The following is a 15,094-nucleotide window of genomic DNA, read 5'->3' as shown; positions in this document are numbered from 1 at the left end:
GGCTGAGACGGCAAAGCGAACTGAGACATCATGGTAGGCTGGTAGGAGGAAGCAGCAGCATCTGGGGTGGGAGAAATTTTCAGTGCTTTGTGCCGACCCCTTGCATAGGGAAGGCAATGGGTAGTTAGCAATCGAATAGGTGTTAAAATGACTGAGAAAACTCAGGGCGGCTGTGGGCTTACCTGGGTCGGTTTCCTAGGCAAGCTGATCGGGCGTGGGGATTGGGCAGGACTTTCTAGTGGTAACAAGGATCTTCTGAGTTATTTTGAACATTGCAGGAAGGTGATTTTACAGACAGAAAGGGCATTTATGAAGTAAATTTTAATTCAATATTCAAACTACTAATGTTATAAAGTTCAAAACCTAGATGTAAGAAAACTTTAAGTCTGCATGTAATTTCTTAACTTCTTTAAGTAGATAATTAATTTGAGTGGTAGGTTTCCTTTCTGTTTTAGAATTTCAGTGGGAGCCTTAAAATGGGGGAATGATAGAAAAGTGCTGGAGTCATCTATATAGGAGTTAATAGAAAATACCAAAACTGGCCCTGGGATCCTCATCCCCACTGCTTCATCAGTTCATGTAAAAGAGGAAAATAAAGGCCGGGCGCGGTGGCTCATGCCTGTAATCCCAGCACTTTGGGAGGCCGAGGAGGGCGAATCACGAGGTCAGGAGACGGAGACCATCCTCGCTAACATGGTGAAACCCCGTCTCTACTAAACATACAAAAAAATAAAATAAATAAAAATTTTAGCCGGGCGTGGTGGCAGGTGCCTGTGGTCCCAGCTACTCGGGAGGCTGAGACAGGAGAATGGCGTGAATCCGGGAGGCAGAGTGTAGGTCGTGCCACTGCACTCCAGCCTGGGCTACGGAGCCAGACTCCGTCTCAAAAACAAAACAAAACAAAACAAAACAAAAACAAAAACAAAACAAAAAAACGGAAAATAAAGTATGGGAAGACAGAATGAAGGGAATTAATAGTGGTACAGAGCCTTTAGAATTTTTCCCTTCCTCTACTTGCCCTATCTAACTGAGGAGGGCTCAAAGAATTCAGTCGTAAAGATTGAAGATGCCTGTAAGGGGGTGGGGCATCGATATCTTACTCTCTGGCTGAAAGTTTGCTGAGATGCGGAGAGAGCACTGCATGGTGAGAGAGCGCTCTTGGGAGAAACAAACGTAAGTACCTAGTGGGTTGGAAGAATTCTGAAGCATGGAGGTGAGTTGTAGGGACCCATGATGACACAGCAAGGAGAGATGACAGAAGTCAGAAAAAGCCTGTACTTCCACAGTTTGACAAGGCAGGAAGGCATGCAATTCCCTATGCAAAAGGCATGTTTAAGGCACACACCTGACTGAAGCTAAGTTGAAAGACTTTCTGCGCAAGAAGTCACCCCGCACAGTAGTGCCAGAAACGTGTGCTTTAGCTGAAGTTGAAACTAATTTACTTCACCACTTAATTTTATTTAGGTAGTCTTTTTATTGACTGTATTCTACAATTCCCCCTAAAATAACTGTACAATTCTCTAGACATCTTCCTAGTAAGAATCACAAAGGAGACTCTGGTATGGTTTCAAATACCCTTCAGTTTGAAGCAGAATCTTAACCCTGAAGCAATTGGAGAGGGATTAACCCACACAGGGAGGAACTGAGAAGAATTAGGTCATGTGTCCTGGTGAGCCTCAGGGAAGAAGACTGGGATTCAGGGGAGTAGAAGAGTATATCTGAGGATCTGGGATAAAGTGATGCAAGAAATTTCTGCTGGGCACGGTGGCTCACGCCTGTAATCCAAGCACTTTAGGAGGCCAAGGCAGGTGGATCATGAGATCAAGAGATTGAGACCATCCTGGCCAACATGGTGAAACCCTGTCTCTACTAAAAAATACAAAAATTAGCTGGGCATGGTGGTGCGTGACTGTAGACCCAGCTACTCGTGAGACTGAGGCAGAAGAATCACTTGAACCCAGGAGGCGGAGGTTGCAGTGAGCTGAGATCACATCACTGCACTCCAGCCTGGTGACAGAGCAAGACTCCGCCTCAAAAAAATAAAAAATAATAAAGAAATTTCTTACATAGGAAAGTTGTGGCCTTCAAGCCTTATCTTCCTCCTCTTCCCCCTCCTCCTCTTCCTCCTTCTCCTGCTCCTCCTCTTCCTCCCCCTTTTTTTTGTTGCCCAGCCTGATTCTGATTACAATATTTTACTCTTAAAGTAATCTTGTCTAATTGAGAATTTTTTTGGAGAGATTGGTATAACAATGATTTTATGAGCTTTTCTTTGTCAGCAGATTTATGTTGCTTGTAAAGAGCCGTATCAATTATTCCTTAGCTTACTGAGGAAAATATGATTGCTGAAATAAGTCAACACCTGTGTGGGTGTAACCTGAACATAGTCGAAACATTGCTGGGTTCTGACTGAATGAAAGCAAGCTGTGGTCCAATTGCTCTGAATATTGTATCAGTGTTGAAAATCACAGGTGCGGCCTGATATGACAACTTGTGACATAACATGATTGTACCTAATAGCATATACATTTTTAAAATCTGATAATAGTCACCTCAACAGGAAAAAGCTCAAAATATGTATGTGTATGTATGTGTGTTAGAGACATATTAGATAAAAATACATGTGTGTATGTATGTGTATTAGATACATATTAGATTAAAATATGTGTGTGTATGTATGTGTATTAGATAACTTATGCAAACCACAGCTATATGAATAAAATATGGATAGTTTCAAATCAATAGGTTCTGCGGTCTTATGTAAAATTTGGGAGTAGGGAAAGAGAATGTTTTTCAAAGTCTATCATGACCCTATGCAAGAGTCCTTTAAAGTAGGCCTGTTTGTAAGATGCTAAAGGTGTTTACACTCACGGGCTCTGGATTGTTAAGAGGTTGGTGGAAATAAGGTTGAGGAATAAGGTTACTTATTGTTGATAGGTGCATAGGAAGACTTTACTGACTTAAGGAAACAAGACCAGTTCCACACTCTATAAAATGGCTAGGCTTGGTCTTTTCACATATTGCCAAGCAAAGCTTGGATTGCGTTATTGTCTGGCTACAGCCGGACCATGCCACAGAATTCCTCTGTGATGGCAGCCAATCACGACTGGGAAAAGAGAGGGACTATTAGATGTAAAAAAAGAACTGGAACTGGCACATAGAATTAGTGAGAGAGCAAGTGACATAGCAGATAGAGTTATAAAAGCAATAGAATTATGTGACTAGCTTGAATTCACTGTTTCCTATATCACTGTAAGAGGATTGGTGCCCTTTCCCAAGATAGAAGAGGGAAGTGAAAAGTTACTCAACTGGAGACGATAACTAGGATTTTGTACACTTGAAAGGCTTTTAAGATTTTCTTGAATACATATTTATGACAGAAACTCTTTGTTTTGCTTAAAGTTTTGTAAGCTTTCGCAAACCTGAAGTCATTGTATTAATCAAGAATGTTCAACTGCAAAATATGGAACACACGGTTAGTCCTAGATTAAAAACCTAAAGGTACATATGCCACACATAAGAAGAAGGCTGGCGGTAACAGTCCAGAGTAGTGGGTTTAGCAGTGACGCCAGAGACCCATGCTCCTCCCATGTTTCTATGCCACATTCTTAGTGTCTTGGCATTTATGCTTATGTAGGCTGTTCTATGGGCACTGGAAGTTTCCACATCTCTAGGCTCTGTGACTGCATTCCAGACAGAACAGGTTGCTTCGGCAGATTTCTGCTTATATCCCAGACCTATGTTATATGCCCACACCTAGCTGAAAAGGGAACTAAATAAACGTGTTTCCAGCTTTTGAGTGCTCGAGAATAGTCAGGAAAGGAGAAGGGTATTGAAAGTACAAGTTGCAGCCTGGCGTGGTGGCTCACACCTGTAATCCCAGCACTTTGGGAGACCGAAGCGGGTGGATCATGAGGTCAGGAGACGGAGACCATCTTGAGTAACAAGGTGAAACCCTGTCTCTACTAAAAAAAAAAATACAAAAATTAGCTGGGCGTGGTGGCGGGCGCCTGCAGTCCCAGCTACTCGGAAGGCTGAGGCAGGAGAATGGCATGAACCCGGGAGGCGGAGCTTGCAGTGAGCTGAGATCGTGCCATTGCACTCCAGCCTGGGCGACAGAGCGAGACTCCGTCTCAAAAAGAAAAGAAAAAAGAAAAAAAAGTGTAAGTTGCATCACCCAACCTGTAGTGTTGGCCCACAGCCATTCCAAGGATAAATATTATATAAGCAATTATTAGATCATACAATATGTACTGAATTATTAATATTTCTCATCTCCTAAATATAGTAATATGAGAGCTGGTGGTTTTAAATCTTTCTTGCTTTTAGCCTAATTTATCTTGGCTTCTGCCCAGTTTCCCCTATACCTGGGTCTGTGGCTCTGTAAAGAAATGGCAAACTGAGTTATACTCAGGCATAGAAATTAAATTCTATTGTGCATGCCAGCTCCAGCTCCAGTCACTGGAAAGGGCTGTCCAGGCTGCCATGTAGAAATGAATTCTGAAGTTGCCTAGAGGCCTGGCAGGAAAGTGGGGCTTGATGTTTGCCACGAGAGAAAATGGAGAAAATGTTCTCCCGTGGGCTAAACGTGTGTTCTCCCTTTTCATACAAAATTCAGTTACAATGTAGACACTTCCCTGGAAAGTGTACTAATTTTCTTCTTTCCTCATGTAATTCTTTTAGCACCAATATTTTTGAAGAAAGGGAAACAGATGCTTTTGCTTAGTAAACTGAGTTCGATTGGGAAGCCCTTATGTTATAGAAAGAAAGGCCAGGTTGACAGTCAGCTACAGTTGTTTCTTTGAGTTTAAGAAATTTAACTGGGGATATCACCATAAATTCTATCTTCTAATTGATGTTCAAAGAAGTGATGGTAGCCACATTGATTTTGTTGTAGTTTGTACTCTGATTCTTATCACCAATTATCAGTTGGGGCAAAGCTCTATGCCCAAATTAGCAACCTTAAATTTATCTACCCAAAGCTATTTTTGTTCAAAATTACTTGTTCATATAAATGAAGTCATATTCCTTGTATTAGTCTGCTCGACTGTCATAACAAGATACCACAGACTTTGTGGCTAAAACAACAGAGATTTCTTTTCTCACAGTTCTGAAAGCTAGAAAGTCCAAGGTCAAGGTGCCAGCAAGATAGTTTTCATTCTGAGGCTGCTTCTCTTGGCTTGTAGGTAGCCGCCATCTTACTGGGTGCTCACATGACCTCTTCTTTGTGTGTGGGGAAAGAGAAAAAGCTCTCCATTGTCTCTTGTTATAAGTCTCTTCTTCCTACTGTATCAAGACCCCACTTTTATGACCTCATCTAACCTGAATTACCTCCTTGTAAGACCTAGGTCCAAATACAGATTCGGACGTCAATATATATATTTGGGGAAACATACATCATCAGTTCATAGCATCTCTATAAAATAAAATTATAAGGAAGTTATAATTCTAAAACAGAAGATATATTTTTTCATTTTAGATTCAATGAAATATCTTTTATTCTAACCTGTGTCGTAAGTCATGATATCCTCTATCCACAGAATGTTCAAGGTCTTTAGAAAGATTTGTGAGGAAGCATGAAAAGCAATCCAAATATGCTTATTTTATCAGAGCCTTATTTTCAGCTGGAATTATTTAGCTCAAGAGGTCAGCAAGAATAATAAGTACCAGTAGTCCAAAGGTTTTTTTTCTTCCACATAAACTTTAATCAGTTTTATGATTTTTAATTCTTGTTTTAATTAGAAATCAGAGAATACTGAAAATCCACTCTAATGAGCTTTTTTTTTTTTTTTTAATTTTATGAGAGATGATTTAAGCAATAGGGCTTGCCAAGTGAATATCAGCTTTTGATCAAGGAAATCGTTCTGAGTTATTCAAGAGAGTATTTAAAACTGAGGACAGAAACAAGCCTCAAATTGGTAGGTTTATTGTTGTGATTTAGATAAAATAATTGGACTAGAAATTTAGAAAAAAACAACAAAAAAGTGGTTTCCCTTCTGATTGTCTCTAGTCTCCTCAAATAAGTCCCAAGAGAAGAATGTCTGGTATAAAAACTGACCAGGAGTTTGGACTGGAAGGCAGGATATCTGGGTTTGACTATACCACCAATACTTGCCAGGTGTATGACTTCAGACAGAAGGTTTAACTCTTTTGAGCCTCAACTTCCTTATTCATAAAGTGGGACTATGAATTTCTGTCTGAAACATACAAGTATATATATATACACATTTAGAATTATGCCAGTCATATTACTGGTATGCAGTAAATTTGATGAATAAGTCCTTTGTGGGTAGATATGTATAAAACTCATAGTTGTTTAACTCCAACACACTTTTAATTTTTGGTTAAATATATAGGCACTCAGAGAATATTTGCTGAGTGAATGAGAAAATCTCTTATAAACAAGTGACTTATCATATCATTTCCTTTACTCCAATATTCAGAGTTTGCCCCAGTGGGTCTTCCAGCCTTGGTAGTTTATGACATTTTGACACCGAATAGATTTGAAATCTACAATTTTTAGGACTGGCATGAAGGAACAGCAAATAAAAATCTCATGTTAGTCAAGGCAAAGTTTGTGCAAATGAATAAACCATTAACTCTCCAGAAGTGTGAGCAACAATTTTCTCTTTTTGGATTTCTTTTGTCAAAACTACAAAAGTAGTGCTTATTTGTTGGAGTAAAGCGTAAACAAATCAAATCCTCTCTAGAATTCTAAAAAATAGAGGAAAGCCTGGCTTTCTTTCATTCATATACTCCTTCTTATCCTACTTCCTAGGATTAAATGAAGATAAAAGTTTGATGCGTATTTTTATCACAGCTGTTTCTCTCCGTGTCTCTCTCTCACATATTCATATGAAGAAATTGACAGGTAGGGCTTTTCTTTTAGTGAATTATATGGGACAGTTAGTAGATTTATAATTTATAAGGAAAGGAACACAGAGAGGGCTCCCAAAGAACAACTCTACATTGTGCAATTCGCTCTAGTGTGAAACCTGAGGGGTGTCTGGGACTCGGCCAAATGAATCAGTTTTTGCCTAGAATGGCTCTTCCTGGTTCACTGCAATTATATCACACAAATGACCACCTTCTCCACATCTATCCTGGCTGGCTTGATATTAATCAGTCTAGTTGAGGTTCGCTTCTTTTTATTAAACCCAAATCGGACATTAAATATTGAAACTGTTCAATACATCAATAGGACAATCGGAGAGGTTTGGGTACTTCCTGGATTGGGCATTTGGCATAGTTACTAAAACAGAGCTCATATATGGTTTCAGAAAGTGTAGCCTTGAATAGAATAAAATTCAGCTATGTTTCATTATTTTAACACATTTTTCTCTTTTGAACAAGTAGATATCCTGCCTTTGGTCATCTGGGCCTCAGAACCTTTGCTGCTAAGCGGAATCTGGAAATGAAGATCTGGGACATAGCTGTACATATACGACATTTCTCAAAAGATTGAAATTTATACATTCTTCATAATTGTTGTTATAAACTGTAGCCATGTTCTAGAAGGTCTACCATTTTGAGATTTGAAATCTCCCCCAAGGTTGGTTACACATGGAACTGTCACAAAAGATCTAAACTCATCACCGTGGGCCCACATTTCTTATTTCCACCAAAATATCTGTAAGCTTCCGTAGAAGACGAAAGCAGGGCAATGCTTAGCAGGAGTAGGGAAAGGATAAATCCACACCAGTTCCTGACACATCCATGTGACCCTGTGGGGAAGTCCTGAGCCTCACTGGGCCATGCGCCTCCAGTTCCCCCCACCACAGGTCATCAGGACAACTCTGCTCGATAGACAGAAATCCAATAATTGTGTCTTAGTCTTTTTGGGCTAATATAACAGAATACACAGGTTGGGGGGCTTACAAGCAACAAGTCTTTATTTGTCATAGCTCTGTTGACTGGGAAGCCCAGGATCAAGGTGGCAGCAGACTCAGTGTCTGATGAGGGCCTCCTTCCTTGTTCATAGACACCTATCTTTTCCCTGTGTCCTCATGTGGTAGAAGGGATAAAGGAGTTCTCTGAGGTCCCTTTCATAAAATCACTAATCCCATTCATGAGGGCTCCACCCTCATGACCTAACCACCTCTCAAAGGCCCCACCTCCTATACTATCCCCTTGGGGGTTAGGATTTCAACCTAGGAATTTGGGGTCGGGAAGGAACAAACATTCAGTCCATAGCAGATTGCATGGTATCAAAGCACGTCAGTTTCTATACAAAGAAACTGAATGAGTGATGTGCTCTTAGGAAGCTAAGTTTTGGTAAAAGAGGAGTAGCAAAAAGAAAAAGAAGGGATAGAATAGATTCCACATGAGTAGAAACAATTTAGTATCCAATTTTGGTAAGAACAGGGTTGATACTCAGCCAATATGTATCGCAACTAGTTTACATGTATTTAAATATTTCTCTACTGGTAGGGCATTTTTCCATGGCTCTGCCTCTGGTGCTCACATCTGTCTGGGCATGGAGAGGTGCTGGGGCAAACACAGCACCTAGTTGGTACCAGACAGAGAAGGGGAAGACACACTAAACACCTTGTCAAAGGTTTCGATGACTTTCTTCTTGAAAGGGGAAGCTATTTCAGCACCTGAGCTGAGAGGATAGGGGCAAGAGGACTCAGAGGAAGTATAAGAGAAAATCCCAAAGACTGAGAGAAAGGGGGACAGGACAAATCGCTCCTGTGCATATGAGGGCTCACCTAAGTGTCAGGAGGCAGGGTGATAATTAAGCTTAGTGGATTAAAATGCTTCTGAAACATCCAGCCCAAGCTTACTCTGCAATATCTCTATTTCTTTCTACATTAATTGCAGACATTGGCCACAGCCAAATCTGTTCTGAAACTTTGTAACCCATTAGCAATAATAGTTGAGTAGCTATAACAATTTTCAACCAGCACTTATTTATTAGTAGTAGATATCAAGTCAAAAGCATCATTATCTGCTTCCTTGAAGGCAAAATGACATCAGAGACAAACTGCAGAGTACTTGTGGAGGTAACAGGCGCAGTACCTGGACCAGGCGAGCTGGCATGCAAGTTGTGTCATTTATGAGCATCTCAGAACTTTCTTTTCAGTCAAATGTATTGTTATTGTCTTCTCCCTTCTACTTACTTCCTTTTTCTGATCACTTCTCAGCATCAAGGCACTCTGAAATACATTCTCTTATCCATTCAGGTAACAAATATTTATTGACTTTCTATTAGATGTCAGCCATCGGAAAATGACAAGGAATAGGTAATGCTGAGAAGCGTACTCTAATTTGCAATTAGTGATGGAAAATACTGAGTAATGGGGATGGTTTGGTTATTAAGCAAACCTAGTATTCGGTACTGACTCCAGTGTTTAGTATTTCCTATGTTTACTAGTCCTCAGGCAAATTAACTTCTCTGAGTCTCAAATATTTCATTTGCAAGATCAGAGCAATTTTATGTGATAAACCTTGTATGGTTACTATAAGAGCAAATAACGTGTACAAAGGGCTGGAAGACAGACTGATTCATAGTCATGTCAACATAAATGTTTTTTTTTTTCTTCCTGTCTCCTAATCAATATAAAGGTCTGCATGTGGATATGAAATGGCATAAGGAATGGACTCATCAAATTTAGTTAATAGTTTCGCTCACAGCGAAGTTCAAAGACATGAAATAATTTGTCTACCTCATTTAAGATCTCAATTACCCTGTCATTTGGACAAATTTCTGTGGAGGTGGGTGGGATGGGGGGTGGGCTGGCAAACTTGAGAGTGAGGAAGCAAAGAAAAACCAATAGACTGGGCATTTTGCCAGAGAGAGAGGGAGAGCGTCTTCTAGACTTTACCTTTCTTCCTTGATGTTACTTACTCATTGTAGCTTTACTGGAGTTCTCCGGTGGGCATTTATTATTGATATTAGGGCTGTTCTTTTTACTTTGCAGTTCCCAGTGACACAGAACAGCTGAAAATCTGATCGCAACATGCCGTTTTGAGTTCACTTAATGTTCCCTATCTCCTAGGTTCCATAAATAAAGAATCAGTGTTTGGAGAGTGATTTCAGAGTCTCGTCCATCTTCAGTGTCTTTATGGATGGAAAACCTGAATTGCAGGGTCGGCAACATTCTGCAGTCTCCAGCCTGAAAGCCAAAAAGAGTCAAGAGATTCTCCCTAAATCTCAGGCCCGTCTTAGCTCTGGCTGGGTATTGGGCACAGATTTTAATCACTGCGTGTGGTCGACCCTTGAATGCCATAACCTCTGGGCGGATGAAGACATCACTTTTGGAGGTGTAACAGCACATATCTGCCCACAGTCTTAGGTCCATTTTTTGGTGACTCTTGTATTTGAGAAGCCCTGCTATGTCAGAATCATAATAATTATTCAAGGATATTTTACATTTACTAAGGTTTGAGTTCTCATCAACCAGGATTAGAAGAGACATGTCAACTTTCACTCCTTTGCATTTTTGAACACAATTAACGTAATGCTTTAGAAAGAGTTTTCACAATCAGTAAATATCTGTATATAATGGGGTTGACATTATTACTGACTTTTCAACAATATCAGAATCAAAATCCTTCATCATCCTATGTTGCTCAAGTTACTAGCACCGATTTCTTCTTTCTCTCCTCCATGTTTTTCTTTTTTGAGTTTCCATTGATTTGATGATTTTCTTAGCTTTTTGTTAGTTTCTTTCTCTAGTCTTTTTAACCCCTTCTAGAGAACACTCTAGAATTTATCCAAAAAATCCCTTTTGCTCTTCCTTAGTATAAACACCACTCTTATCTTCAGCTTCTACAATTACAACAGAATAGCTGAACATCACTACAGAATTTTTTTTTTTTTCTTTAGATTTTCTCCTCTGGAGTCCTACTTTAGATCCATTGCTTAAGAAGTTTTGGATAAGTGATTTCCAGGACGATTGTAGCATTTAGAGAGAGTTGGCAACAAGTGTGCCATGCTTTCGTTTCTTAATTTAACAATTATTTATGAAGACTTTACAATGTGTTATCAAGCCCTGAATATCTCTGAATCCAGCTTTTTCAGTGAAAGTGCCAACTACATGTTTGGTCCAGATTAGAGACCTCTGATATGATCTCTCAGGTTGCCAGCTGAAGGCATGCATACAGGTTTTCTCTGCCGCCATGCTCTGTGGCTTGGCAACTGCTCTCATCAGGCAAATGCCAGGGCTTTATGTTCTGCCTTTTATACTTTTACCGTCCACTCTGAAGCTGTACTTCATTATTATTGGGGTAGGGAATATATATGTGTGCACATTTTTCCTGAAACATGGTTACTAGGTTCCAGAGAATAAAAACCCATTTAAATAAATAAAGCAAAAATTGACAAATCAAAGGGCACCTCCTGAAGCTAGGCCTCAGAGAGCCTGTAACCTGGAACTGGAGGGTTGGGGTCATTCCCACCCCTCAGTGTTTCTCTACTGATCTTCTTGTCTCTCTTTCAGCTGCTATTCACATTGTCTTGGCTTTGGCAAATGTAGGGCCCAGATGTGATTGTCTTAAACCCTACCCAGCTACTCAATTTTACCATTTTTTCAATAGAGACTGACTAGTTTTCCTTTTTTCCAAATATAACTTCCAGAAAGAGCAGTTTGTTTTGTTTGTATGTCCATACCGAATTCCATTAGCAGAAACCAGGAGGTATTGGGCTCATAGGATCCCTTCTTTCCTTCCTTCCTTCCTTCCTTCCTTCCTTCCTTCCTTCCTTCCTTCCTTCCTTCCTTCCTTCCTTCCTTCCTTCCTTTCTTTCTCTTTTCTTTCTTTCTTTTTTTATTTGACACGGCGTCTCGCTCTGTCGCCTAGGCTGGAGTGCAGTGGCATGATCTTGGCTCACTGTAAGCTCTGCCTCCTGGTTACAGGGGGCTGCTACCATGCCCGGCTAGTATTTGTTTTTGTATTTTTAGTAGAGGTGGGGTTTCACCGTGTTAGTCAGAATGGTCTCGATCTCCTGACCTCATGATCCACCCACCTCAGCCCCCCAAAGTGCTGGGATTACAGGTGTGAGCTGCCACGCCTGGCTGGGTCTGTTTATTTCTTATTAGAGGCTGTTGGAACAAATTTTCTGAGAAGGAGTTAGGAAAGCTGGAAGGACAAGATTGCTGCCTCTAGTACAATTCTATACACAGGGACACACCCCACATATGTGCATACGGATTATCCGTTCATAAAAAGATATGCAGATTAGAAAATGGAGGTTGAGAAGCCAGCATAATACAGAAGAAAAAGACTTGGGGTGGGAGAAAAGAGCCATGAACGCTTGAACTAGCTTTGTGACTAACTGCTGGTGTCACCCTGGTGTCACCTTGGGTAATTACCTTCCCATTTCTGAATTTCATTGTCCTAATTAATAAATGAGGAATGTACTAGTAGTTGGTTATGCACCTTAACACTTTTTTAAATAAATGATTTTTTAAAAATGAATAGCCCTTATACTAAATTTCTTCTTTTCCCTAAACCAGTGGTTCTCAGACATTTTGGTCTCAGGGACTCATATCCTTAAAAAAACAAATAAAAGATTGAGGAAATCCAAGAGCTTTTATTTATATGGTTCATGTCTATTAATGTTGATTGTATTAAAAATTAACACTAACATTTAGAAAAAGTGTTTATTAATTAATGTAAATATCACAATAATATGCTCATTGAGTTTTAATATAAGTAACATTTTTATGAAAAGCGACTTATTTCCAAAACAAAACACATCTCTTCAATGTCTGCTTTGAAAGAAAAACAGATGGATTTTCATAACTATTTCTGCATTCAATCTTTTGCAGCTTGTTATTTTCACTGAAGTCCATGAAGAAAATTGACCTGATTCAGAATTATAGTTGGAAAAGGCAGAAATATTTTACAGCCTTTTTAGATAACTGTGGTTCTGTTTCTTTGGTAGCACACCACAACTCTGTTAAAGGCAGTTTCTTAAAGGATAGTGGCAATATAAGATCTGAAACCATATCTATTAACTTTTTACTGGGAAACGTTTATTTATCTATTTTGTACTCTTTTATCCATGCATGTTTCTTTAATGTGATCCATTGGTCATTTGGAAAATGATGACTTACCTACAGATTTAGATCTTACAAATGTCAACAATTTTCATCATACAACATTGAGAAATCCTATTTGTTAATATAGTTAATATAACCATACATCTCATCAGAAGAGTCTAAGTATTGGAAAGAAGTTAAGCTCCCATGACAGTTACAAGTTTCCCGAATTCTAATTTTGGCTTGAAAGTTCCAATTTTAACATTGGCCACAGCTATTGTCAATTGTTTTCCTTAAAGTGTTAGGCTCACTTTGTTCATTTTAGAGAATGTATCAGTCAAATATTCAAGTCTGAATAATCACACTGTGTCTGTCAATTTTTCTTTCACATAAAAGTGTCATTTCGTTGAAAAGCAGCTCATCAACTTACAGCTTAATTTCTCAACCATTGTACTTTGATTAGTAGTAGAAGTGTTTTATGCATTGTTTCAGCAAGAACAGGCTTTTGACAAGTACATCTACAGAGGCATTATGAGAAAGGCTATGTGGGAGGTAAATATTTTGTGATTTACATGTCTGAAGTTAACTTTATTCTATCTTCTTATTTGATTGATAGTTTCGCTAGTTACAGAATTCTATTAGAAATCATTTTCCCTTAGTGTGTTGTTCCACCCAGTCTACTCATTTCCAGAATTTCTATTGAGAAACCCATGGCTCCTCTAATTTCTTACTGTTCATACATAACAGTTTTATTTTTCCTCCATGAAAGTTCTTAGCATCTTTGTCCTCAGTGCTCTAAAATGTCAGAATGATGTTCCTCATTCAGGGTCTAGTTCTACTTTTTGTGCTGGACATTCAGTGGGCACTTTCAATAGAAAAACTTTGGCCCTTCCATTTCTAGAAAATTTAAGTCATTATTTGGTTGATGATCTCTTCCTTCCTGTTCTTTGTTTCCCTTACTTTCTAGTACTAATATTTAGGTATCAGACCACTACAAACAAGAGTTCTAATTTTCCTATCTTTTCCATTTCTTTAAAGAAGCTCTTTTTATATGGGTTTCCTCAACTTTACATTATACTGATTTAAAAAATTCTGATATCACATTTTTAATTACTAGTGTTTTATTTGAATTCTCTTTTTTTTTTAAAACAGCATTCTATTCTTGTTTCATGGCTATAATACCCACTGTTACTACTCTTAATAATAGTTTCTTTCATTTTTTTCTCGCTTCATAGTCCTTGCTTCCTCCAAGAACTTTTTTCTATTTATTTGACTTGGTCTCTATATTAAAGATTTATAATTTATCCGCGTCTCATAACCCTTTGTTTTCTGCTAATGATTGAGATTAGAAACATAAAATGTAATTGAAACCTCTGAGCACATGAATAGGGTTTGCAGACTTTGGTCTTCTTGGCAGGGTGATCAGGGTGAGTTGTTAGAGTTCTTTGATGTCAATGTCTTTAGGCTTTTCCTTGGAGCAGACTCTTCCAATCTTTTGTATTAAAAATACAGATCTGAAGATGGCCGAATAGGAACAGCTCCAGTCTCCAACTCCCAGCGCGAGCGACACAGAAGACCGGTGATTTCTGCATTTTCAACTGAGGTACTGGGTTCATCTCACTGGGGAGTGCCGGACGATCGGTGCTGGTCAGCTGCTGCAGCCCGACCAGCGAGAGCTGAAGCAGGGCGAGGCATCGCCTCACCTGGGAAGCGCAAGGGGGAAGGGAATCCCTTTTCCTAGCCAGGGGAACTGAGACACACAACACCTGGAAAATCGGGTAACTCCCACCCCAATATTGCGCTTTAAGCAAACAGGCACACCAGGAGATCATATCCCACACCTGGCCGGGAGGGTCCCACGCCCACGGAGCCTCCCTCATTGCTAGCACAGCAGTCTGTGATCTACCGGCAAGGCAGCAGCGAGGCTGGGGGAGGGGCGCCCGCCATTGCTGAGGCTCAAGTAGGTAAACAAAGCTGCTGGGAAGCTCGAACTGGGTGGAGCTCACAGCAGCTCAAGGAAACCTGCCTGTCTCTGTAGACTCCACCTCTGGGGACAGCGCACAGCTACACAACAACAACAACAACAACAAAAAAAAAAAAAAAAAAAAAAA

This window comes from Theropithecus gelada, chromosome 12 (genome assembly GCF_003255815.1).
Source record: "Theropithecus gelada isolate Dixy chromosome 12, Tgel_1.0, whole genome shotgun sequence".
Lineage (NCBI taxonomy): Eukaryota > Metazoa > Chordata > Mammalia > Primates > Cercopithecidae > Theropithecus > Theropithecus gelada.
This window is presented reverse-complemented; position numbering follows the sequence as displayed.